This window comes from Pseudorca crassidens, chromosome 5, assembly GCF_039906515.1.
Source record: "Pseudorca crassidens isolate mPseCra1 chromosome 5, mPseCra1.hap1, whole genome shotgun sequence".
NCBI classification, from domain to species: Eukaryota; Metazoa; Chordata; class Mammalia; order Artiodactyla; family Delphinidae; genus Pseudorca; species Pseudorca crassidens.
In genome coordinates, this window is record NC_090300.1 from 100,066,021 (window position 1) to 100,093,990 (window position 27,970).

The window sequence follows — 27,970 nt, forward strand, 5'->3', positions numbered from 1 at the left end:
AATGACCTAAATGATAAAAGAATTTGAAAAAGAATGTAAAAAAATTAAAATATTTTTTTTTTAAAAAAAGAGTTCACCTTTTCCTAAATGCTGCTCATCAGAATTAGACTGGGCTCTTTGACAGTGGATATAAGGGCTCCTTTTATGTTCTGATTTGGTCCTCTGAGCCCCATCCCATTCCCTGCATTAAGGAGAGAGCTGTCCTACCTTAGCACTGGGCCTCAGACTGCTCTGAAACCACCTCCTCCTTCTCCTTGTAGATAACTCAAACCCTGGAGCTCTAGTGCTTCTACAACTCATTCTTGTATGTGCTATTCGGTATTGAATAATGTATTTGATTCCTGATGCTGGTGAGACCCCGTAGTAAAGACCAACTTCTTTGTCATGGCCTGTCTGGTGGCTTTGTTGCCCAGCTCCCACCACCCCCCCCAATCCTCCTGCTCCCATCCCCAAGCCTAGAATGAGACTCTTAATTATTCCTCCAGTTCTTAAGGCCCTGTGCCTCCACTGGTCTTTCTTAGGATTTCTTCTCGTTCTCAACTCATTTGCAGAGCACTGTTAGTTATGTTCCTAAAGTAATCCTCCCTTATCCGGGGTTTTGCTTTCCACAGTTTCAGTTACACGTGGTCAACCACAGCCCAAAAATATTAACTGGAAAATTCCATAAATAAACAACTCATAAGCTTTAAATTTTGCGCCATTCTGAATAGCATGATGAAATCTCACACTGTCCCATTCCATCCAGCCTGCAATGTGAATCATCCCTTTGTCCAGCGTATCCTGCTGTTCAGTTACTCAGTAGCCACCTTGGTTGTCAGATCGAGTGTCACTGTGTCACAGTACTCGTGTTCAAGTAACTCTCATTTTACTTAATAATGGCCCCAAAGCACAGTAGTGGTACTAGCAATTTGGATATGCCAAAGAGAAGCCATAAAGTGCTTCCTTTAAGTGAAAAGGTGAAAGTTTTCAATAATAAGGATAGAAAAAAATCATGTGCTGAGGTTGCTAGAATCTATAATAAGAACAAGTCTTCTTTCCATGAAATTGTGAAGACGGAAAATGAAATTCGTCCTACTTTTGCACTTGCACCTCAAACTGCAAAAGTTACAGCCACAGTGCACGATAAGTGCTTAGTTAATACAGAAAAAACATGAAATTTGTCTAATAAGATATTTTGAGACAGAGAGAGACCACATTCACATAACTTTTATTACAGTATATTGTTATAATTTTTCTATTTCATTAGTCATTGTTGTTAATATCTTACTGTGCCTAATTTATAAGTTAAAGTTTACCATAAGTATGTATGTATAGGGGGAAAAATACATAGTATATATAGGGTTCCATACTATCCAAGATTTCAGGCACCCACTGTGGGTCTTGGAACATATCCCCCTCAAATAAAGGGGAACTATTAACTCTTTAAGTCAGTATTTTTGTTTTCTTTGGATAAATACCAAGAAATGGGATTGTTGGATCATGTGGTAGCTCTACTTTTAATTTTTTGATGAACCACCATAATGTTTTCCATAGTGGCTGCATCAACTTATATTCCCATCAACAGTGCACAAGGGTTCCCTTTTTCCACATCTTCACCAACACTTGTTTTTCGTTGTCTTTTTGATAATTTGTTCTAACATGTGTGAGGTGATATTTCATTGTGGTTTTGATCTGCATTTCCTTGATGATTAATGATATTGAGCACCTCTTCATGTACCTGTTGACCATCTGTATGTCTTCTTTGGAAGAATGTTCAGATCTTCGCCCATTTTTAATTGAACATTTGGGTTCTTTGGCTGAGTTGCATGAGTTCTTTACATATTTTGGATATTAGCCCCTTGTCAGATATATGATTTGCAAATGTTTTCTCCCATTCAGTAGCTGCCTGTTAATTTTATTGACAGTTTCCTTTACTACGCAGAAGCTTTTTAGTTCAATGTAGTCCCATGTGCTTATTTTTGCTTTTGTTGCTTTTGCTTTTGGTGGCAGATTTAAAAAATCATCACCAAGACCTATGTCAAGGAGCTTACCACCTACGTTTTCTAGGAGTTTTATGGTTAAGTGGGGTGGGGGAGGTACTGTACAAGCATTTACTGAATACCTACTATTATGTCAACCACTGCGCTTTCAGATCCTACGAACATTCAAGGGCAAAAAGAAACAATCCCTGCCCTCTAGGAAATGCCTGTCTGGAGAACTAATAAGCATAAAGGTTTAAGGAACTGAACCAAATGCTCAATGAAGTCTGAGAATGGAGCCTCCAAGCTGAAATGTTAGCCTTGTAGTACAGAGGCCCTATGAGCACGATACCTAGGATTCCTGAGAACAGAGACTGAATCTTGTTCATTATTCTGTCTTAATCCCTAGCAAGTACTTAGCACAGAGCCAGCACTCAATAAGTAGTTTTCAATAAATAATTAAGCCCACTTACATATTCCAGATAATCTGAGTTATATTATTCAGGTGTCACAGAGCCAGATCAGATAAATTAGAACACTTTTAAACTGCATTTAAGCAGTGTGATTCATGGAAAGAATTCCAATGTCAGGCTGGCCCTGAAATCAGCGAAGCATCTCACCCCTCCTGGATGCTTCACCTGCCCACATTGCTCATCTCTAATGAAGATGTCTTATCAATCCTCAGGTTCAACCAGGTACTCAAGCCATTGTGCAATCTTTGTGCAGACTGCTTGAATATCTCCAGATAAAGAAGATTCACTTCCCTGCAAGACTCCATAGAGATCAGACAAATTTAGAAATCCTTCTTTGCAGTAAGATAAAATCTATCTTCGTGAAACCTCAGCCCAATTGCCCTAGTTTTAGCCCCTGATACCACAGAGAACAAATCTTGTGCCTCTTCACAGAATAGCCCCTCAGATACTTGAAGACTGAAGCTCATTGAACCTTTTCTTAGGCTGACTAAAAATGTCCTCAGTATTACCAATTATCCCTCACATTCCAAATCCCCTTATTTCTCTGGCTAGTCTCCATTAAACACACAGATTTATATAAATATATCATTTATTTTTTTTAACATCTTTATTGGAGTATAATTGCTTTACAATGGTGTGTTAGTTTCTGTTTTATAACAAAGTGAATCAGCTCTATATATACATATATCCCCATATCTCCTCCTTCTTGCATCTCCCTCCCACCCTCCCTATCCCACCCCTCTAGGTGGTCACAAAGCACCCAGCTGATCTCCCTGTGCTTGCGGCTGCTTCCCACTAGCTATCTGTTTTACATTTGGTAGTATATATAAGTCCATGCCACTCTCTCACTTCGTCCCAGCTTACCCTTCCCCCTCCCCGTGTCCTCAAGTCCATTCTCTATGTCTGCGTCTTTTTCCTGTCCTACCCCTAGGTTCATCAGAACCTTTTTTTTTTTTTCGACTCTATGCGTTAGCATACGGTATTTGTTTTTCTCTTTCTGACTTATTTCACTCTGTATGACAGACTCTAGGTCCATCCACCTCACTACAAATAACTCAGTTTCATTTCTTTTTATGGCTGAGTAATATTCCATTGTACATATGTGCCACATCTTCTTTACCCACTCATCTGTCAATGGACACTAAGGTTGCTTCCATGACCTGGCTATTGTAAATACAGCTGCAATGAACATTGTGGTGCATGACTCTTTTTGAATTAAATACATCATTTATTAAGTGCAGCATACAGAATAGAATATAGGTACTGCAGTACTACCTGATCAGCATAAAGAAGGCAAGTACTGTCACCTTCTCTAGTCTAGGTATTATATCTTAATTAATGGGGCTTGTGATCATACTAAAATTTTATCATAATCATAGCACACTGCTAATTTATGCTGTGCTTACTGTCAACTAAATTTGTCACATAAGCTATCACCAAGTTATATCTCCCTATCTGGGGACCTTTTATGGTTGATTTTTGAACCTATGGCAGGATTTTCCATTTTTTCCTATTAAACTTTATCTGGTAGATTCAGCTTATAGTTCCAGCAGATCTCTTTAGATCCTAATTCTGTCATTCAACAATTTCAATGTTCCCCTAAGTTTAAATTTATCCATTTCTTAATTCAAAAATATGTTATTTATTTAGTGCTCACTGGGTGCTAGGCACGGTTCTAAGCACGGGGGATTCAACAATGAATAAGACAGACAAAACCTCTGCTTACAGGGAATTCACATTCCGAAGTGGTAAGGGGATGGGTAAATGGAGAAGGGCTGAGAAAAGGAGCATTGTAGGGTGGTGGGGACAGAGAACACTTCTCTTTGCATCCTCCAAGAGTGAATGAGCATGCCTTCTCTATCTTATGTTTTTCATATGAGTTAGGCTGATCCTTCTCTCCAAGTTGATAAAAATGCTTCTGGGATGTCCTCTCAACCAGCTGTAGCTCTCTGTAGTCAACAGTAATGCCCCCTGAAAACCTGATGTAAACTGTCCCTTGCATTTCCTTGATTTTCCTCCAAGTAATCACTCAGGTGCCCTAAGATAAACTTTCATAATCCCCTTGGGAGTATAACTGAGCTGACCCACTTCACCAGTCTGAGGTACAAACACAGTTACATCTATTTTATTTTTTCTATTTTATCACTTAAACCCCAACTAGTCTTCCTTAGAGAACTGCATACCAAGAGACGCTGCCTTTATAAAGTTCACAAGACTCCATGGGACCCTTTCCTTAAAATATCAGACTCCTACATTTACATAACTGAAGGGAACCACTTGTAATTTTTCAAGGGTAAAAAACTGATCCAAAGGTAACATGTTATCTCTTCCTCTATACTTAGAAGAGGCTAGAATGTTAATTTTGTAAAGTACATTATTTTCATTAGTAGTTAGGGGAGGGGGCCATTTCTTCAGAAATAAGTTTCAAAAGCCTTGGCTTATGTACATAGTAAAGAAGAAAAAGAAGGTAGAGATGAGGGATCTAAAAGTCTGATCAACTTTTCCATCAGGAAAAGGGGGGAAATGCTCTTTTCTTTTTCCACACCTTCCATTTTCTTTCCCTTTTTAACTTCACCTCCCAGGAGAAGCCAAGACTGAGAGGAGAGATACTGGGCTGAACTGGAATAACTATACAAGCTGGATTAGAAGAGATTAAGCTGGCCAAAAGTGTAAATCATTTTTAATTTGCAGCCTTCCAAACTAGCCCTGACATCTCTATTCAGACATTGGCAAGCTACTCCACAGCCAGAGAGCTACAGGCAGCCTGCTGGGAATTTTAATGACACATCACCCGCCCTCAGCCAAGTACTCTTCCACACCCTCCTACCTCCATCACACTCAACCTGGTCCCAGAGGCGCCTAGAGTTTGGCATCCCACAAGGCCCTCCCTCCCAACAGTCAGTCTTTCACCAATGGCCCCAAGCCCAAGATTCCCCTTCCTGCCCACTCCAGACATCAACAGATCTCATGCTTTATCTGATCTCGGTTAACAACTCTGGATGAAAAAATGAAACCCAGCTTATTTATATCTTAGAAAGGAGTCTGTTAACCAAAATACATTTCTTGGAAATGGGGTATGATTTATTAGGCTTCAAACGACTCCACAGTGATTTTGTCCCATCTAGTCAAGAGTGAAAAATACAGGACACCCACATTACTCAGCTGAACACAGCTGCACCCCATGATAGTTTGATAAGTGACTTATACCAATGGTGTGGGACTCAATCAAAACAAAGAACCAAACGCTTCATTTTCACAAGTGTATGCATATGTCCAAACCCATCAAATTTAGACATTAAATATGTGCTGTTTTTTGTATATCAATTATACCTGAATAAATCTGTTGTTTAAAGAAGAAGAATCATCACTTAAAAGAAAGTGAGGTTTGACCAGCAAATTCTTCAAACCCTGATGGGAAGTGTAAGGACTTCATGTGCGTATGGTAATAATTATAATAATAATGGTAGCTAAACATATACACATTTATAACATACTTTACATAGATTATCTCATTAAACACATGCAACAATCTTATGAGAAAATTACTATTATCACAATTTCAGAAAGTAGGGAATTTCTGTTTTAACTAGTCCTCTAAGTATCAATGAACTTACTTTTTTTTTTTTTTACATTTTTATTGGAGTATAATTGGTTTACAATGGTGTGTTAGTTTCTAACAAAGTGAATCAGTTATACATATACATATGTTCCCATATCTCTTCCCTCTTGTGTCTCCCTCCTCCCACCCTCCCTATCCCACCCCTCTAGGTAGTCACAAAGCACCGAGCTGATCTCCCTGTGCTATGCGGCTGCTTCCCACTAGCTATCTGTTTTATGTTTGGTAGTGTATATATGTCCATGCCACTCTCTCACTTTGTCCCAGCTTACCCTTCGCCCTCCCCGTATACTCAAGTCCATTCTCTAGTAGGTCTGTGTCTTTATTCCCATCTTGCCCTTAGGTTCTTCATGACCATTTTTTTTTTATATTCCATATATATGTGTTAGCATACGATATTTGTTTTTCTCTTTCTGACTTACTTCACTCTGTATGACAGACTCTAGGTCCATCCACCTCATTACAAATAGCTCAATTTCATTTCTTTTTATGGCTGACTAATATTCCATTGTATATATGTGCCACATCTTCTTCAATGAACTTACTCTTAATATTCTACTGTTAGGACTGGAAAGATGGGACTTTAAGGCTAGAAAGACTCATAATTAGAGTGGTTGGGCCCTTTTTCCCACACACCACACCCGCAGGCCGCTACCTTCCATTTCCTGCAGCAGGTAGACCCAATCACATTCCATAGATGGGACCAAATGATTTCATATTGCTTTCAGCAACTATATGAAGAGATGTATGATTAAAACAGACTTTTATTCCCATTTCTCAATGACTCCCACAATACTGCATTTACAGAACTCTCCACTTGAACAATTTTCCTTTCATTTAAACTTCTCTGCAAGAAATACTGCCTCAGACACATTGCTATCACGTGGCCTTCCTAAAATAATCCACATAGGCACAGGTATTTACTAAAACAAAGACCATATTGTCTGGTATTAAAAACCAAGGCAGGGTATGAGAATTTAATCTCCAGCTAAGTAAGGACAGGACAACACTGAACATGCACCTGCAAGTAAAATACTACATAGAACACTCCCTAATCAAACTCTTTCCTGGGTGGCAACTTTCAAGAGAAGCCAACCTGAGGTGCCTTATTATAGTTTATACTTGTGCATATGAAATTATGTCACCTGCTAATGCACTGAGCTTGCTGTGTATTGCCTAAAAAGAAAGTGTTCATGGTATAAAGTAGAGAATCAAAGTGTCCCAATGGGCTAAACATTTTGAAGAAGAAAAAATAAATGAATAAAAAGAGGGAAGTAGGAAAACCTCCTCAGCAAAGATATTTATCTTGAGTCACATTTCCTCCAGAACTTAATTTTCATCTTCTGTCTCCTTGCAAAGGATTATCTTTGAAAGTACTTGTTGCACAGTGAGTATAAGAGATTTCTAGAGGCATCTGAAAGCAGAGTCTTGGCTGAGGAAGCTTCTTCTTCTCCTCTTTTTTCAAATTGTATTTTATTAGGGTAAGAATACTTAACATGAGATCTACCTTCTTAACACATTTATTTTTAACTGTACAAGATAGTATTGTTGACTACAGGTACTATGTTGTACATTCCATCTCTAGAACTTATTCATCTGCTTAACTGAAACTTAATGCCTGTTGATTAGTAACTCCTCATTTTCCCCTCCACCCAGACCCTGGAAATCACCATTCCAGTCTTTGATGCTATGAATCTGACTATTTTAGATACCTCGTACAAGTGGAATCATGCCACACTTTTCTTTCTGTGACTGGCTTATTCCACTTAGCATAATGTCCTAAGGTCATCCATGTTGTTACACATTGCAAAATTTCCTTCTTTTTTAATGCCGAGTAATATTCCATTGTATATAGATGCCATATTTTCTTTATCTATTTATCCACTGATGGAAATTTAGTTGTTCCATTGCAAATAGTGCTGCAATGAACATAGGGTGCTAATATCACTCTGAGATCCTGATTTCAATTATTTTGAATAAATACCCAGAAGTGGTACTGTGGATCATATGATACTTTTATTTTTAATTTTTGAACAACCTATTTTCCATAGCAACCACACCATTTTGCATTCCCACCAACAGTGTTCCAGGTTTCCAATTTCTCCATATCCTTGCCAACACTCTTTGTTTTTGTTTTTTTCATAATAGCCACCCTGACAGGTGTGAGGTGATATCTAATTGTGGTTTTGATTTGTATTACATTCCAATTGCATTTTTTGAAGAAATAGAAAAAATAATTCCAAAATTCATATGTAATCACAAAGGACCACAAATAACCAAGCCAATATTTAAAAAGAAGAACAAAGCTGGAGGCATCACACTTCCTAAATTCAAAATATATTACAAATTTACAGCAATGAAAACAGTATGATATTGGTATAAAGACAGATATATAGATCAAAGGAACAGAATAGACAGCCAAGAAATAAATCCAACATATACAGTCAGCTGATCTTTGACAAGGGTGCCAAGAACACACAATGGAGAGGATAACCTTTTCACAAATGGTGTTGGGAAAGTGGATGTCCACATGCAAAAGAATGATTTGGACCTTTATCTTATACCACACACAAAAATCAGTTCAAAATTGATTAAACACTTAAATGTAATGCCTGAAACTCTACAACTCCTAGAATAAAACAGGTTGAAATTTCATGACATTGGTCTTGGTAGTGATTTCATGGGTATGACACTAAAAGCACGAGTAACAAAAGAAAAAATAGGCAAGTGGAACTGCATCAAACTAAAAGCTTCTTCTGCACAGCAAAGGAAACAATCAACAGAGTGAAAAGGCAACTTGTGGAATGGGAGAAAACCATATATCTGATAAGAGGTTAATATCTGAAATATATAAGGATCTCACACACAACTCAAAGAAAAAAAAGCATTAAAAAATGGGCAAAGGAATTGAATAGATATTTCTTAAAAGAAGACCAAAGTTGCCTCTTCTTGCTCTACCTTTTATATTAGTGTTGAGACGTAAGCACCTACAGGGTGAAGTATTAAGTGGTATTTTAATGTCTGGAGAATCCCTTAGGCTTTGACAACTGCCAGCTCTTTTAAGACATAAACTTTATCCATCTTTCTCATCCCCAGGCCCAGCACAATGCCTGACACTCAGGGAGGGGACAATTATTTGATTAATCTACTTGATTCAAAATTAATACCCATCTGATCTATGACTCTGCCCAGGAAGAAAAGCCTGTTGGGGTTAGGGAGTCAGCACAGTAGTAAGAGACCCAGAAGAACTGTCACATCCTTCCCACGCAGCATGAGTAGAATGTTATTAACTAATAAAACTAGACATGAAATACTTCTCGCTCTAAAGACAAGGGAAATTATTTTCCAAAAAACAGCAGAAAATAGAAAACAAATAATTAAAGTAATTGTGCACACACCAAGAGAAGGTTAACAGTTAAGTTCTTTGCTGCTGACCAAGGTTACTACACATGAGCAATGTGAACTCATGAGGTCAATAGAAATTTGTTACTGAATGTTTCAGAACTGGTCCAAAAAGAAATCAACAACATCTCTGGAATCTAGAAAACTTGTGTGTTCTACCTGCAGGATAAATCTAGTCTTTTGGTTTTGTTTGATTTTATTCTTAATTTTAAAGAACGCCATTTTAGTCATTCTGGGCTTAATAATAGCTGAAGCAAAGAGCCATCCTTAGGAAAGGGGGAACCAGTTTCCCTCTGCAAGCTTCCTAGTTTGAGGAAGACAGCTTTTGCTGGAACACAAGGACATATATTTGGCATACCTTTCCTCAACCTAAAGTCTGGAATCTGTGGGAGGTCTCTCTCACTATTCAAGCAAAACGAAAACCTTTCATTCTCTCTTCATGTTTGCCCTTCCTCCCGCTCCCACTGCTACTTTGCAAAACCTGGTCCTCATTACCTCAAGAATGAGTCTGGCAACAAGACTTCTGGTTGCTCCAGATTTTTCTCCCAGGCTTCCCCTGTAGGTTACTTGTGCTTAGATTTCAGTTCCTTAAGAGCAGGCGCCATGTTTATTCATTTGTACTTCAAGCACCTTATGCAACCCCTAACACACAGTGAGGCTCCTTTAATGTTTAATTTGCGGTAAGTGAATAAGTGAGTGAGCTTCCTAAATATTACTCATTGTGTTATTCCTCTGCTCAGATCTCATTAATGGCTGGCTACAGCCTACCTTGCCAATATGCAGTTCATTGTCATTATTCAAAGATTTCATGTTTGCAAATTTGCCTACTTGCTAAAATCTATTTGTAATCCCACAGTCAATACTAGGGCACTTTCAAGATCGTGCATGAACATGCGCAAAGCAATGAAAAGTTTGAGTCACCCAGTGTGCATGCTCCCAGATGAGTCTGGACAAGGTGATGCTCTGCCTTCTTATTTCAGCTCTTAGACTGTAGAAAACTGTCCTTTTGTAGCCTATTTAGTGCCATGTTTTTCATATTTATGTGCTGTTTGTTGTTGATTTTGTTGTTTAAAAGGGCCCCTAAGCAGAGTGCTGAAGTGCTGTCTAGTGTTCCTAAGCCTAAGAAGGTTGTGATGTACCTTATGGAGAAAATACACATGCTGGATAATCTCTGTCCAGGAATGAGCAATAATGCTGCTGGCTATTAGTCTGATGTTAATGTGTCAACAATATATACTAAATTTGAAGTCTTTAAACAGAAACACACCAAAAAAGTTAGGAAGAAAATGTAAACAGAGGCTCACAGGAATAACACTGTGCATCCCCATGACAAACACTTCAGTATTTGCTAATTCATTGTTCATGATGACTTTATAGAACATATTTGCCACACATAATTAAAGTTGACTATAATTGTCTCTAATTGCTTCCCAGGGACCTGGCTGTGATATCCTTATTACCTTAGCCCTTCCCTTCCTTAGCAGGCAAGATGCTCCAGTCACCTTGACACCACCAGCCCATGCTTCTGAGGTCTGTGGCTCCCCTATGGCTTCTTTCATGTTGTTCTACCTTGTGGACCACCAAAGTCCTCTTCAGACTGCACCTTCTCCATGAAGCCTTTCCTACAGAGTTCAGCCTCAATTAATAGACCCGTCTTAGAACTTTTAAAACTTATCTATAAGCATTTAGCATTTAATCATATGCAATCTTGATTTATTCCCTACTTAATTAATGTTATTTGCTACCCAGTTTGATTATAATCACCTTGAAAGCAAGCATCCACCTCATATTTATATCAATTCCATTTATTTATGCTTATTTATGCATATACTTCCCACCTGATATGCCTAAATGGTTTTAATCTGCCTTTTAAAATTATTATAGAATGGTAGAGCTATATAGAGACTTAAAACTCCTCTATGCCACCTCTCTAATTTTATAGATGAAGAAACCAAGACCTAGCAAGTGATTTGCCCCAAAACATGTCATTTTTATGAAGTAGGTGTCATGATTCCCAAAGCTGGGCATTTCCCCCTCCTCTAACTAGCTATAATGAAACTCTTTCCATTGCCATGTGTTTTATATAAATAAATTTTGCAATACTTACATTTATGAAAGTGAAAAATAGGAATTAAATGAATGCTGAACTCAATCTCATTCTAGAAAATATCCATGATCATCTATAGACACATAAACCAACTGAGGCAAAAAATAAACAGCTCCATGAGAGATTCATTTCCAACAAGATTTTACTTTTATGTTAAATGATTATGTTTCAATTTATTTTTGTTTTGGTCATTGGTATGCTATTTTTTGCATTCAAGTCTTGTAGTCACAGGAAACTTTAAAAATAATTTAAGCTCCACGGGGCTTCCCTGGTGGCACAGTGGTTGAGAGTCCGCCTGCCGATGCAGGGTACGCGGGTTTGTGCCCCGGTCCGGGAGGATCCCACATGCCGCGGAGCAGCTGGGCCCGTGAGCCATGGCCACTGAGCCTGCGCGTCCGGAGCCTGTGCTCCACAATGGGAGAGGCCACAACAGTGAGAGGCCCGCGTACCGAAAAAAAAAAAAAAAAAATTTAAGTTCCAGTATATATTTTTGTAACAGAAAAGTGTGATAAAGTAATTAAGACAAGACTTTCAAAAATAAGACAATATATTAGCATAAATATAGGAAGGAAGAGTGGAATAGAAATATAAGTCCAAGAAGCTAACAAAATAACATCAGACAGAAGGAGGGCTCAAAAATGGTGACATAGGAGGCTCCTGAACATCCCTCCTCCCACAGATGCAGTGAATGTACAGCTACATAAGGAGTATCCCTCTGAGAGAAATCCAGATACCAGCTGAGTGATTCTGCACGTTGAGCGAAAGAGAAAATACCCATACTGAAACAGGTAGGAAAGGCAGAGACACACTCTCACCATAAACCCCACCCCCAGAATAGAGTCATAGAATTGAGACTCCTAACTTCTCCCTGAAGAGCAAAGGGTTTAGACCACACACCCAGTCCCCCAACTTTTATTACTACTGCATGAGAGATGACCCTCAAAACACTTAGCTCTGAAAGCCAACCAGGCTGGATTCCACAAAACCCACAGGACTAGAGCAAACGAAGAAGCAGTTCCTAATGGCCATGCATTACAGTTGGTATCCGCCCCCCCAACCCCCACCCCCCCACCCCGGCTCAGTGTGAAAGGAACAGGCAAAAATGCCTATCTCCCAGGGCATTCTAGCCTTTCCCTGGAAAGGGTCTTAGTGCATACTTTACAAGCTGCAGCCTGAGGGTCTGACTTCCAATTAGCATGATTCTGGAAGTTGGCTACTATTCTTCATGGAGCCCAGGGGAATCCAGTGGGCACTTCCTCTACCTTCTCCCTTCAGCTCATTCCAACAAAAAAACCCAGTTCACTAGCATCTCTAAAAGAAGCTTGTACAAGTCTGGTGTCCCAGCTTTTGCATCTGCCACCAGAGAAACAGGCCCCCAGATTGCCTGGCCCTGATAGCCAAAGGGGCTTGTGTTCATGAATGCCACAGGACTATAGAAAACAAAGCAGCAGTTCTCAATGGACATGCAAGCACTCGCCAAAGCTATCCCCCCAGGGCTCAGCACAACATGAGCAGGCGAAAATGCCCATCTCCCATTCATTCACTGGAAGGGGTTTGATTGCATATTTCACAAGTTACCGCTTGAGAGTCCAGCTTCTGATTCGCACACAATTTGGTGCTGACTGTGATCCTCCCTGGAGTCCAAAAGAGCCAGTGGGCACTTTCTCCACCTTCTCCCTCCTGCTCACTCCAACAAAAAAACCAAGTCACTGGTACCTCCCTATAAGGAGCTTGTACACGTATCTAGCACCCCAACTTTTACAGCTTGCACTGGCGGGACTGGCTCTCAATTTACCTAGCTCTGATAGCCAACAGGGCTTGCATTCATGAGTTCCACAGGATTATAGCAACAAAAGCAGTCTTTAAATAGATGCACCCCCAGCAACTATACACTCAGGCTCAATACAGAGGTAACACGCAGAAATACCCATCTCCCAGTTTCCCAGCTGCTGCCTGAGGGTTTGGTTTCTAATCAGCTTACACTGAGTTGCTAACTGTGACCCTCCCTTTTGGGACACTAATGGGTCTTGGCATACCCTCTACTGTTCAGAGCTGCTAAGAACAAAGATGGAGGATTGGGCCATCACAAAGATTTGAGAGGCAACCAGGAGCTTGGTCTGGGCTAATAGATGAGGTTTATCTACACAAGACTGGGAGAGATGGCTGTTTTATCTAATGCATAGAAACCAATGCAGAGAGTCAAGGAAAATGGAGAAACAAGGGAATATGTTCCAAGCAAAAGAACAAGATAAATCTCTAGAAATCAATCTTAAGGAAGCAGAGCTAAGTGACTTACCAATAGTTTAAAGTAATGGTCATAAGTATACTCACCAGGGTAAAGCATTAATGAACAAAGTAAGAATTTCAACATAAAGATAGAAAATATTAAAATGTACTAAAGATACCACAGAGCTGAAGAATACAATAACTGACTTAAAAACTCAATAAAAGGATTCAAACAGCAGACCAGATCAGTGGAACAAAGGATCAATGAGTTCAAAGATAGGGCAGTGGAATTCATCTAGTCAAAGGAACAAAAAAAAAAAAAAAAAATAGAGTAAAGATAGCTTAAAGGCCTTATGGGACAACATCAATGGGACAACATCAATGGGACAACATCAACTGGATCAATATACTCTTCTCCTAGCAGAAGAGAGAGAGAAAGGGGCGGAAAGGTGATTCAAAGAAATATGACCCCAAACTTTCCTAACCTGGGGAAAGAAACAAACATCCAGATCCAGGAAGCCCAAAGATACCAAAAGAGATGAATTTAAAGAGATCCCCCACCAAGACATATTATAATCAAATTGTCAAAATTAAAGACAAGGAGGGAATCTTAAAAGCAAGAAGGGAAAAATAATTTGTTAAGTACAAGGGAGCCCCCATAAACCTATCATCAGATTTTTCAGCAGAACTTTGCAGGCCATAAAGGAGTGGCACAGTACATTTAAAGTGCTGAAAGAAAAAAAACTGCCAGCCAAGAATACTTAAAGTGGCAAAATTGTTAAGAATTGAAAGAAAAAGAGTTTTCAAAACAAGCAAAAGCTGTAAGAGTTCAGCACCACTAGACCTGCCTTATAAGAAATATTAAAGGGAGTTCTCCAAGCTGAAGATGAAAATCCTTGAAAGTATATAACTCACTGGTAAAGGTAAATACACAGTTAGATTCAGAATACTCAAAGATTGTAACAGTAATGGGTAAATCACTTAACTCTCTAGAATAAAAGTTAAAAGACGAAAGTATTAACTATAAGAATTTGTTAATCAGTACACAATAAAAAAGATGTAAATTGTGGGGCTTCCCTGGCGGCGCAATGGTTGAGGGTCCACCTGCCGATGCAGGGGACACGGGTTCGTGCCCCAGTCCGGGAGGATCCCACATGCCGCAGAGCGGCTAGGCCCATGAGCCATGGCCACTGAGCCTGCGCGTCCGGAGCCTGTGCTCCGCAACGGGAGAGGCCACAACAGTGAGAGGCCCGCGTACCACAAAAAAAAAAAAAAAAAAAAAAAGATGTAAATTGGGACATCAAACACATAATATGTGGGGAGAAGAGCGTAAAGACAGAGCTTCTGAATGCATTTGAAGTTATCTTAAAATAGACTGTTAAAACTATAACAGTTTAAAATGTCAGTAGGTACAACACACTAGAAATTATGTTTGCAACAACTAAAATATATGACAGATTGTGGGTATCAACTTCAAATGTATGATGAGGTACCTAGATTTACCCAAGTATTTTAAGGGGTATGTGAGCAAAAACATTTGACCACCATTGCTCTAAGCTGCTTAAAGTTGTATCTTGGCTAAAGGCACTCAAATTGTCTATCGGATGCAACTTGTTTGATGCCACCTGTTGCTCCTGCTCCAATATCACACCTCCCACTTGCCTCAATGGATTTGCCCTCTGCAGAACTGCTCACCTGAACTCACCCAGATTTCAGGAGTAACAGCAGAGGAAAAAAAAAAAAAAAGATTATGGTAATTTAGTATCCCATAACCTAGAGAGACATGAGAATGTGGGTGGGGAGATTTCTGAAAGGAAGTGGGATCTGGATGTCCCTGTAAAAACCTGAGCATCTTGTGCCTAGCAAGCGGGCTCTCATGGTTACAACAATAAACCTCATCTTTAAGGACTATTTTATGAAGGGTGCCTTGCACCCAGCTGATCAAGACTTCTGAGATCAGGAAGTAAGATGGAAAACTCAGCTCTTCTATCAGGGAAGATCACAAGGTGATGAAGGCTTTGAAGTTTCTCAAGGCAGATAGTGTACAATCTCGGAGCAAACTTAGGGCCTCCTTTTCAAGGCATAGAAATTGGTTATGCAAGTGATGATTATAAAATACAAAATCATGCATTTCTGTAACTTAAATCCTTTCAATGATTTCCTGTAACTTTCAGGCTAACATTCAAACTCCTTAATTTAGCACTCAAGAATTTCACAGGTCAGCCCCTACCTTCCTCTCTAGCTTCATCTCTTAACACTCCCAGGAAACACAATGTATTCATTCCAGCCATCCCAAATGACCAGCAGATCTCAGCTGTGTCTGGCTACTGCCCCAACTCAGTGACTATACAAATGCTAGTGTGTCTGCTTGGAAAGCTCTTCCTACTTCTTCACCTAATTTCTCTTCCTTCGAGACACAACTCCAGCATCATCCCCCAGGCCTCAAAATTTGATATTTTTCCTTCTTTGTGCCCTCAAAGCAACTGTACTCCAGCATTCAGTACATTGTACTGTATTCACTCATTCATTTACTTGCTAGGTCTTCTTGTATAATTTCCTAGCAGACAAGGCCTGCTACCTTAGGGGTAAATCAATGAGTGAAATAGGAAATAAATTAATATATAAATGAAAAAACAAGAATTCTATACAAGGAACAGGAAAATAGAAGGGTTGTGATTTTAAAAAATAGCAAGAATGAGGAAGCAGGAAGAAAAGCCAGGTAGAAGTTGAAGAGGCAGAGGGACAGATGAACATCACAATACACAGGCCTCTGTCCCTGCTCAGATGCCCATGGCCTGCTGTAACAGAGCAGCAGGACTCACAAACCAGCCCTGCCCCACTTATTAGCTATGTGACCTGATATAAATTACTAATCCTCTCTAAGCCCCAGTTTCCTCATCTCTGAAATGCAGATAAGTATATTAACCTCCATCATAGAGTTGTTATGAAGATTAAATCAGGTAATGCTTATGATACAAGTGTGGTGCACATAATAAGCACATGACAAATTTTAGCTGAAAATGCATTTCTAGCTAATGCTGAGGAATAAAAGAAAAGCCTGTTTCTCAGGCCCAGTAAAGCACATAGCCTGGACTAGGACATTGGACTAATCCGATTTGGAATCATTCTCTGATCTAGGACATTTTAGCTCAGTGCTGAATGCAGCAAAGCAAACCTAAATCAGTAATGTTACCATCATTTGAATCCATTCTTTAGCTGAAAGATACATTAATTGTAAGCTTGAAGTTGAGGTCAAGAAGATTCTTATATTTCTATGTTAATGATATAGTTTTAGTGTTTTGAGTTTAGAAAGAAAGCAAAAAATCATATGATATTGCCACATGAAAGATCTAAGGAACATCCAGCCCCACAGCAAAAGAAGCTTCACTTAATGGACCCTGTTCTTCTCAAGCCTCCAGAAGTTGCCAAAATATTCTTTACAAAGGAACAGTCACAGTGTTTGCCTATTGACCCAACTACTGGGTAGGATTTGGAGGTAAAATATTATCCAGTTGGATTAATTATTATATCACATTGGACCAGATGCCTCTACCAGGCACCAGTTTTCTTGGTTGGTCACATATTAACAATCATCGTCTTGACATTCTAAACATTCTGCGTAATTAGTAGTTCCCGGCAGCAGTGACTGATAGCAGTTACTGGAATCTCTGCTTACTGGGTGATTACGTAACATCTACACCTAGCTGCATGGCTAGTCACGATATTTTGTGATGTTTGGACTGAAGAGTCTCGTATTCATCAGTTTGATCTTATTTGTTTCATGTTTTGCTTTTCCTACCTTTGTGCCTTTGCTCACTCTCTTTCCTCCACCCAAAATGACCTACCTTCCTTCCAACTGTTCAAATTCTAGAAGTCTTTTAAGGTTCTAATCAAATGCTCCTTTTGTCTGTCAACCACCCAAGGAAAAAAATAGTTTGCTTTTGAATTCCCATTGTACTTTAATTTATTTTCTGTAGAGTGCTTTTTGCTTTATATCCTGTATTTTCCTTACTAGCACAATGCCTTACCCACAAGTGTCACTAAATAAAATTTTATTGAAGTCATGAACTAGCGTTGTTCATGTTGTTCATGTTGTTAGTTATCCACTACAACTAAGGATACTATAGATTACTTGAAAATGTAAACAGACATATCATTTAATGAAAACACCTTACTCCCTATGAGGAAATCCTGCTTTTTAACCAACAGCTAAGTCCCCTTCCTGTTCATGTGCCTCCCAAACGGTCTGGAAAAGAGATTCTAGGCAGAATAATTTCTAGAATTTCATCTCTGGCTTATCATAAAAATAGCTTGGCCTTGCTCTCACTTCTTTGATAGTGAAACACTGCTCTAAGTAGTAGCAGCAGAATTCAGAATTAGGGAAATTTGGAAATGATGGATTTAAGTTGATGCTTAAACTTAAGCTTTGGACTGAAAAAAAGAGCAAAGATGCTCTCCACTTGTTCCCCTTATTGATCTACTCATTCCCAAAACTGAGAGTCCTATGAGGTTACAGATGACCTAGAGCTAGAGGGTAAAATTGGGAAGATAATAGAGGATACTTATATGGACTCAGTATTAGATGATATTAAGGAATTATTTTCAAATTTGTCAGGTGGAGTAGTGGCATGGAAATATAAAAGGCTTATCAGTTAGAGAGGCATGCTGCAAAATGATATGATTTCTGGGATTTGCTTTGAAATACTCAAGAGAAAAGAGGAGGAATGGAGAGAAATAACAAAATTGGGAAAATGTTAATAATTATTGAGTTGACTGATCAGTATATAGAAGCTCATTATACTATTCTCTATAGTTTTTTTTTTTTTTTTTTGCACAGGCTCCGGATGCACAGGCTCAGCGGCCATGGCTCACGGGCCTAGCCACTCCGCGGCATGTGGGATCTTTCCGGACGGGGGCACGAACCCGCGTCCCCTGCATCGGCAGGCGGACTCTCAACCACTGCGCCACCAGGGAAGCCCTATTTTCTATAGTTTTGTGTGCTAAACCATTTCTACACTGAAAGTTCTGAAATACAAATAATCTTTTAAGGTAATAGTTATCCTCATATAGCTGATCTCCAAACTAGATGTTTGCCTAAAATGACAAATAAGGGAGTTTTTATTATCTAGATCACCAGTCTGTGCCACTTGATTTAATCCACACTACTCCAAATCACTGTTATTTAATGTTCTCTGTTAAGTCAGAAAGCTATACACGTGTAACCTGGAAAAATGTCTGTGCTTTTAATTTCAAATATACTACAGTTATGTACATTGTGTTCTTAATCAAGATTTCAGACATCCCAGTAAACCAGTTCTTTGGTGTTTGTTTGTTTGCTGTTTCTTGAAGTCACAGTTATGTTTTTTAAAAAATCAGTTATACTAAAAATGGGGGCATAGAAAGGGAGATCAGAAGTAGTCTACAGGTTAATAAATTTCCCGGCAGGATATCCTGGTAATAATCTACGTGAGGACCTAATAATTATTCAGCATATCTGACCCTAATTAAAATTTAGTTCTGAACTATTAATCAAATACTGTCTTCTGCAGAAGTTAGTTAATAACTCTGTACCTTTCTCTACCCTTATTTTTCTAACATCAGGCAGATATCAAAGAAATTCAGAACTTTTCCCCTTAGCTTTAACCAAAATAGCCCCAAATTTCTATTCACTGAGTAATCTAAGGCACCAAAGGCTTTATCATGCTAAATGTTGCTTGCTGCGTTTTACAAATACCACCAAAGATTGGAATCCTCAGATATATGAGGAACATATTTCTTCATTTCTATTTTCTCCTGGGATGAGCATATATTCCCCCCAAAATCTATACGTTTTTGATTCCAACTTTACCAAGTATCAAATGGTAGAAATTGGTAGAAGTAATTTTATTGATTTGTCTAATAGCACTGGCTTGAAAGAAATTAATTTATTGATTTGCTTAATAGAAACAGAATTTGCCTACTAGAACTTACTTCAGGAAAAGGAACATTCCAGTTAAAAAAATTTTTTTTTAAGCCTTAGTAAGCCCCTTTATTGTTGGCTACTTGCACAGAAAGGATTTTACAGTTTGGTGGCCTAACAGTGCTTCAACAGATCAAGGCTTTAAGAAATGGAACTGATGAAGCTAAGCTTAAAGGACCCAGCAAAAACTTTGAAACTGGTATCAGCCTACATTTTCACATTCCTCTGTATATCTCTGGCTATTGTAGACATCCAAATCCTTCAGAAAAAGTGTCTAATTCAGCATTTCCTAAATATATTTATTTATAGAACTGAGATATTATTAATCATTACCTGAACAAAGGACTTCATGGTCAAGTGAAGTTGCAGAAATTCTGGGCCAAACAAAGTTCGAATATCTCTTCACTTTGAGACTTTCTAGTCTCTTTATTGTGATAGTAGTATTATTAATTTTCAAGAAAGGGAATGTCATTAAGGATAGTGCAATGTTCAGAAATTATCTTGTGAAACTAGTGTTCCAAAAATATATTGATGGCTATGATCTGAAAATACACCCAGGTACACATACAAATACACACACACACACACACACACACACACACACACACTCACACATATAGATACAAACATAGTAGAAGACATGAGTGAACCATTTTTTGCACTCGTATAAACAAGTATAAATCAACTAAAATTGTGTGCCAGCAAGACAAGGAATATCTCCCTTCCATTCAAAGAAACAAGAGAGATCTATTTTTCCAGCAGCCCTTCAGACTGTGGTTTTGGGCAGCTACTTCCTTCCTGCTCTAAAAACATCAAATCCAGGAACTGAGAAACTGATAAGGAAGGAGATGCCCTGCTTGCTACTATGTCAACTCCAGGAAACTTACTAAGATCTGTTCCTGACTCCATAAAACCTGGAAATGAATTCATAGATAAATTACTTTTTTTTCTTTAGTTTCCTCAATTAGAGTAAAGCAAATCTCTCTTAGCTATCTCAAAGGCCATGGCTATCTACTCAAAGAACATTTAGTTTATACTGTGAGTAATAATAATTTTAAAAATACAAGGACGCCACAAAAAAAGAAAAAAGAAAATTACAGGCCAATATCATTGATGAACATAGATGCAAAAATCCTCAACAAAATATTAGCAAACCAAAATCAACAATACATTAAAAGGATCAAGGAGAATTATCCTAGAGATGCAAGGATGGTTCAATATTTCAAATTAATCAATGTGATACACCACATTGACAAAATGAAGAATAAAAAATCACATGATCATCTCAATAGATGCAGAAAAAGCTTTTGACAAAATTCAACATCCATTTATGATAAAAACTCTCAACAAAATGGGTATAAAGGAAACATACCTCAACATAATAAAGGCCATATATGACAAGCTAACATCATACTTAAGAGTAAAAAGCTGAAGGCATTTCCTCTAAGATCAGGAACAAGACAAGGATGCCCAGTCTCACCATTCTTATTCAACGTACTATTGGAAGCCCTAGCCATGGAAATCAGACCAAAAAAAGAAATAAAAGGAATCCAAATTGAAAAGGAAGAAGTAAAACTGTCACTGTTTGCAGATGACATCATACTATATACAGAAAATCCTAAAGAAGCCACCAAGAAACTACTAGAGCTCATTAATGAATTTGGTAAAGTTAAAGGATACAAAATTAATATACAGAAATCTGTTGCATTTCTATACACTAACAACAAACTATCAGAAAAATAAATTAAGGAAACAATCCCATTTACTATCAAAAACAAAAAACAAAAACCTAGGAATAAACCTACCTAAGGAAAATTACAAGACACTGATGAAAGAAATTAAAGATGACACAAGCAAATGGAAAGATATACCGTGCTCATGGATTGGAAGAATTATTATTGTTAAAATGATCATACTCCCCAAGGCAATCTACAGATTCAATACAATCCCTATCAAAATATCCATGCCATTTTTCACAGAACTAAAACAAATAATTCTAAAATTTGACTGAAAACACAAAAGACCCCGAATAGCAAAAAAAAAAATCTTGAGAAAGAACAGTGCTGGAGGAATCATGCTCCCTGATTTTTGACTATAACACAAAGCTACAGTAATCGAAACAGTGTGATACTGGCACAAAACAGACACATAGATCAATGGAACAGAATAGACAGCTCAGAAATAAACCCACACTTACATGGTCTATTAACCTATAACAAAGGAGGCAAGCATATACAATAGGGAAAAGATAGCCTCTTCAATAAATGGTGTTGGGAAAACTGTACAGCTACATGTAAAAGAATCAAGCTGGACTACTTTCTCACACCATATATAAAAGTAAAATCAAAATGGATTAAAGACTTAAATATAAAACATGAAACTATAAAAATCCCAGAAGAAAACAGGCAGTACACTCTTTAACATTGATCTTAGCAATATATTTTTTCGATTTGTCTTCCCAAGGCAAGGGAAACAAAAGCAAAAATAAATAAATGGAACTACGGCAAACTAAAAAGCTTTAGCACAGCCAAGGAAACTATCAATAAAATGAAAAGGAAGCCTACTAAATGGGAGAATATATTTGCAAATGATATATTCAATAAGGAGGTTAATATCAAAAAAATACAAATAACTCATACAACTCAACATCAAAAAAATGAAGAACCTAATTTAAAAATAGACAGAAGATCTGAATAGACATTTTTCCAAAGAAAACACACAGATGGCTGACAGACACATGAAAAGATGCTCAACATCACTAATCATCCAGGAAATACAAGTCAAAACTGCAATGAGATACCACCTCACACCTGTCAGAATGGCTATATTCAAAAAGACAACAAATGAAAAGTGTTGCCAAGAATTCAGAGAAAATGGAACCCTCTTGCACTGCTGGTGGGTTTATAAATTGGTGCAGCCACTATGAAAAGCAATATGGAGGTTCTTCAAAAATTAAAAACAGAGCTGTCAAATGATCCAGTAATTTCATTTCTGGGTATTTACCTGAAGAAGACAAAACCACCAATTTGAAAAGATATATGCACCTCTATATTTATTGCAGAATTATTTATAATAGCCAAGATATGGAAGAAACCCAAATACCCATCAATAGACAAATTAATAAAGAATAAAGACAAATTATCAAAGACAAATGGCATACACATGCACACACACACAATGGAATATTACTCAGCCATAAAAAAGAAAAAAATCTTGCCATTTGTGACAACATGGATAAATCTAGAGGATATTATGCTAAGTGAAATAAGTCAGAGAAATAAAAATGCCACATGATCTCACTTACATGTGGAGTCAAAAAACAAAACAAACAAGCAAAGCAAAGATAAGAACAGACTCATAGGTTCAGAGAACAAACAGGAGGTTGCCAGAAGGGAAAAGAGTGACAGAGGAAGGGCAAAATAGGTGTAGGAGATTAAGAGGTACCAACCTCCAGTTACATAGTAAATAAGTCATAGGGATGTAATATACAGCATAAGGAATATGATCAATATTGTAATAACTCTATATAGAGACAGATGGTTATTAGAAATCATGGTGATTAGCTCATAATGTATACATATGTCAAATTATTATTTAATACACACAAAACTAACATAATATTGTATGTCAACTATATTTCAATAAAATTATTTTTAATTTTTACATTTTTTAACTTAAAAAGTGAATCTGCAAGTCATAAGTCCTAACAATTTCAAATATCTCAGTCCCTTTAAAGATTCTAAACTAGTAGTAGTCAGGACTAACTAGGAAAAAGGCATACTCAGCTAACACCTGTGGCTTTTGATGGAAAAATTCTGTTTCATCTTGATGCTGGGGTGGACAGGTAGGTATGTTTACAGAGTCACTGGTGATCAGCCCAGCCCTTCACAACCTCTCTTCTATTGAAGACAAAACGACAATATATCTAAAGACATATATTGACTCATGGGTTTTCATCTTTTGCACTCTCTTTCCTCACAGTTCTACTTCTCTTCCATGCAGCCCAATGCAGCCTCTACCTGGATCATTCCACTGTAGTCTGGGTGCCAGCTTCAGCTCTACTTATACTATTGCTGAATCAGTCTAAGAGGGAACTATGTTGGCATTGGTTCCCAAGCCAACTGTAGCAGCTACTGGGGAAATAATTGACAGTCAAATCTAAGCCCATTAAACTTAGGTAGGCAAAAGCTAGGTGCAGTCCTACAGGATGGAGGAACAGAGCTAAGGTTGAAGAGCAGAGGGTGGATTTCAACATGGCCAGAGATAAGATCCAACCATGACAACAATCTAGTACATTTGGAGAAGTGGAGATTGGGGAGGGGGTTAAAAGCAGCCAGAGACCACAAAGACGTACCTTCAAACTTGATATATTATAACAAATGGAAGCCTCTAGTTACGGCAGACCAGAGCAAACAGTAGGTTATCTGTAAGCATTGTTAAGGTATTCTTAGGCTATTTCCCCATGCTATTCTTCTAAGCAATACATATCTACAAATAACCTCTTCTAAACTTTTCTAGAATCAACCACATTGAGAAAAACTACCTGGAGGTCATAACAAAAAAGATATGAATTGAATCTTTATATTTTGGGAGTAAACATCCTGATATGGATGAACTGGAAATGATTAATGCTTTTCTTCTTTCCTTGCCAAAAACCAGGCATTTGCTTAGCTGAATAGAGACAGAAAAGCCTGTTCTCTGTATATGGAATGGAACCCAAGCTATTTTTATAGGCGGAAAAAAATCAAGTTCTCAGATTATCTATGGAAGTAATCCAACATTGGGATAATACCATTCTCCTAGTGGTCTTCCATGGAAATATCTGACCTGCATTTGTAACACGTCAAATACAAAGCTGGTTCAAGTGAATCCTCTGTCCCAGAACTCCATAGATACCACAGAAATATGAGGATGGGAACCACAGATAAATGTGGAGAAGTGAAAAGGAGTGCATAGAAGAAAACAAGGGGAAGATTTTGATGGGAGATTTAGATCCAAGGAGGACTTTTTAAATTTATTTTTTTGATAGAATATTGAAACCCTGATAGAGTCTGACCATGCTGTTATGAAGGTGGCAGTCTCTGTGCCATCTTTCTGCCCAGTCTGCTTCCCTTTGTGGTCACATTTTATTCTTACATCCATGAGAATTTAATCCAACTAGACTTCTTGCATGCAACCCTTGTTTATTTAGCACAGATTATGTTAAAATCTGTATTGAAAGAATGAGTAATTGAATTAATATATAGCTTAAAGATTATTTACCCTTTTGACTTTTCCACCTCTTTCCTTTATTTATCCTTTTTTTTTCTGCAACGTTTTACCATTCATTTTGCACTTTGCAGATTGTACATGGAAAACTATTTTGGCAGTGTTAAAAAACAAAATTTAACTGAGTAAACTTTAAAGATCTTACTGGCTTTATTCAACAATTCATGAACTGGGCAACATCCCATCTAGCAGAAGAAAAGGAGCTCTGAGGAGCTGTACAGAATGACAGACTTTTACAGACAGAAGGCAGCAGGAACAAGGAAGTTAGACCAGCAAAAACATGGACTGGTTGTGGCAAGAGCACTTTCTTTTAGGGGGTGGCAGAGGTCTATCAGGCAGATGACCTCACTAGTACAGACCAGGTAATTCCAGATTGACTGGTGTAAGATTCCATTTCTGGGAGAGGATGAAACTGTAACTAATTGTCAGTTTGATGATGCGGGGGTTTAGCATAAGTGACCCCATTTGGGGGCCCATGGTCTTGTTTTTAACAGTTATATAATAAGGGAGGTTTTGTGGATTATTTGCATTCTGTGCATTCTGGATTTTTTTGAGCTCTTTTTCTACCACATTCAATGAAAACCCCGAAAAAATTGTATAGGTCATTTTATTTCTATATTTGTTAATGAAATTCAACAAACCCTTCTTTATAAATCCTTCTTTTTCCCACTTTACTTGAATTTGGAAGTCGCAATAATGTCAATGTTTTCTTAACTTTAAATCTTACTCAAAAAATTTATAGCTCATTTTTCATGAATGCATATTTGAGATCTCTGTTGGTTTTCGTAAACAATTACAGCAATACAGAAAAATACAAATAGCAGGATGAATATCTCCCAAGGTTCAGCATCCAGAAATTTCCAGTATTAGCATTTTAAGGAACATACACCTCAATTCTTCTCTGGGAATATACAGTTTTATATGAAGGGGATCTTTCTACTCAGGCTGTTTGAAACAATGTTTTTTCACTAAAGCATACGTTGGGCATAATTCCATATTCAAAATATAGAACTCCTTGCATCCTGCAAGGCTGAGTGTAATCTGGCCCCACCTACCTCCTGTCTCATCTGCAACTAGTCTCCCCCTTACTCTTCCCACTTCTAGTGACTTCCTTCTTATTCCTCAAGCACAAAAAGCTTCCTCCTACCTGAGGGCTTTTATATTTTGTGTCCCCATTCTTTTTTTTTTTTTTTTTTTTTTTTTCAGTACGCGGGCCTCTCACTGTTGTGGCCTCTCCCGTTGCGGAGCACAGGCTCCGGACGCACAGGCTCAGCGGCCACGGCTCATGGGCCCAGCCACTCTGCAGCATGTGGGATCCTCCCAGACCGGGTCACGAACCCGTGTCCCCTGCATCGGCAGGTGGACTCTCAACCACTGCGCCACCAGGGAAGCCCTGTGTCCTCATTCTTGTAATGCTCTTCCTCCAGTTCTTTGACAGGCCACCTCATGTTTGTTATTTATGTCTCACCTCTAATATCCTCCTCAGAGAGATATTCCACAATGACTTTATCTGAAGGGGCCACCCAGTCACTCTACATCTCATCACCCTGAGTTATTTTCATCATAGTTTTATCTCTGTTTGAAATTAACTTAATATTTTGTCAAACGATCAGGGTACTTTTTAGTGAATCCTTTAAACAGCAATTAGGAGATTAATAAACTGACCAAATAGCAATACCTCAAGCAAATCAAGACACTATCAGAACCTAAGACTTCAAGGACAATGCGCATTACTGTGGAACTTACAGATCATCAACTTATATCTTCTAACAGGAAAAAAAAAGACATTGAATTTCCTCCAGAACATAGGAAGAATCATCACAGTTATTGCTTGTAAATTAAACCTTTAAGCCAGCTGGCCATAGCTTATTATATAAACTGTAGGAGAGCTGCTAAAATCTAAATTTTAGGCAACATAAGCTTCCAATCAGTTCAATTAACTTTATGTTGTAAGAAATATTTAAAGCTCAGTTTAAATGATGAGGTCCCTAAGACATAAAAATAGTAATAAAATGCTTTTTTCCAAAACTCCATCAATGGAATCTATAGCCAGATTTTCTATGAGTAATTGTAAATATAAATAATATTATCATTCGAGAAGAAATATTCATCTCTTCTATGAGGAAAAATTCAATTGTTAAAAACATTTGTAAATGATGACCTGGTTCAATTACCGTGAATACCTTGGAAATCAGATGGAAAAAGAGACCAATGATTTTAAAAGTCATTTAATAAAGAGCAATTCACTTAATTTAAAATAAAAATGAAAACCACTATTTCAAGGGTTTTTTTTTTTTTTTTGGTTCTTTCTTAGTCATAAACGTGCAGGGCTCTAAGACTTATCGAGGAGTATTCATTAGTGCAGCCTGGAAAAAAAAATGTGAACATTAGGCACTAATGTCTGAAAATGTATACAATAAGAAACAAATGGTAGAAAAAAATTGCTCTAGGATTCACCACAAAGTGCTTGTAGTTCATTTAACTTAAAAATGTATTTTTCAATTTAAAAGATATTTGAAAATTAAACATTTCTTCTTCCGGCTGAATCATAATTTTTTAGGCAATTTGTGATCTGCAGTTGCTCCTGGGTAACTATTAAATATGGACTTGTTACCTCTACCCAGAACTTGAAACCATTAAGAGAGTAAAGTATTGTTAATTTCATGACTCTATAGAAAGTTCACCTGTGGAAACACCTGTTGTAATTCAAGCATTGCACTGAGCATTCTGAAATTGCCATGAAGTTAAATGGTGAGATAAATAATTTTGGAGATTGTTGTTTCGTACTCCTGGGGTGAATCAATTTTTCTGTCCTTTTACTAAGTACATTACAAGGACTCCAGTCTTCAGAGGTCTTCCCTTTACTCCCCAAATAACCATCAAAATCCATTTCTACTTGCACAAAATAGTAGTCAGTCTTTTACCGGACCTTCCCTCTAAGTATTTTTAAGGGTCCCAATG

General features: G+C 37.9%; 1 long non-coding RNA gene across 2 annotated transcripts in view; it reads right to left on the minus strand.

The window, feature by feature from the left end:
- Positions 1–27,970, minus strand: part of LOC137225252 (uncharacterized) — a 243,647-nt gene that overhangs the window by 200,506 nt on the left and 15,171 nt on the right. The gene's annotated exons all lie outside the window — the stretch shown is intronic.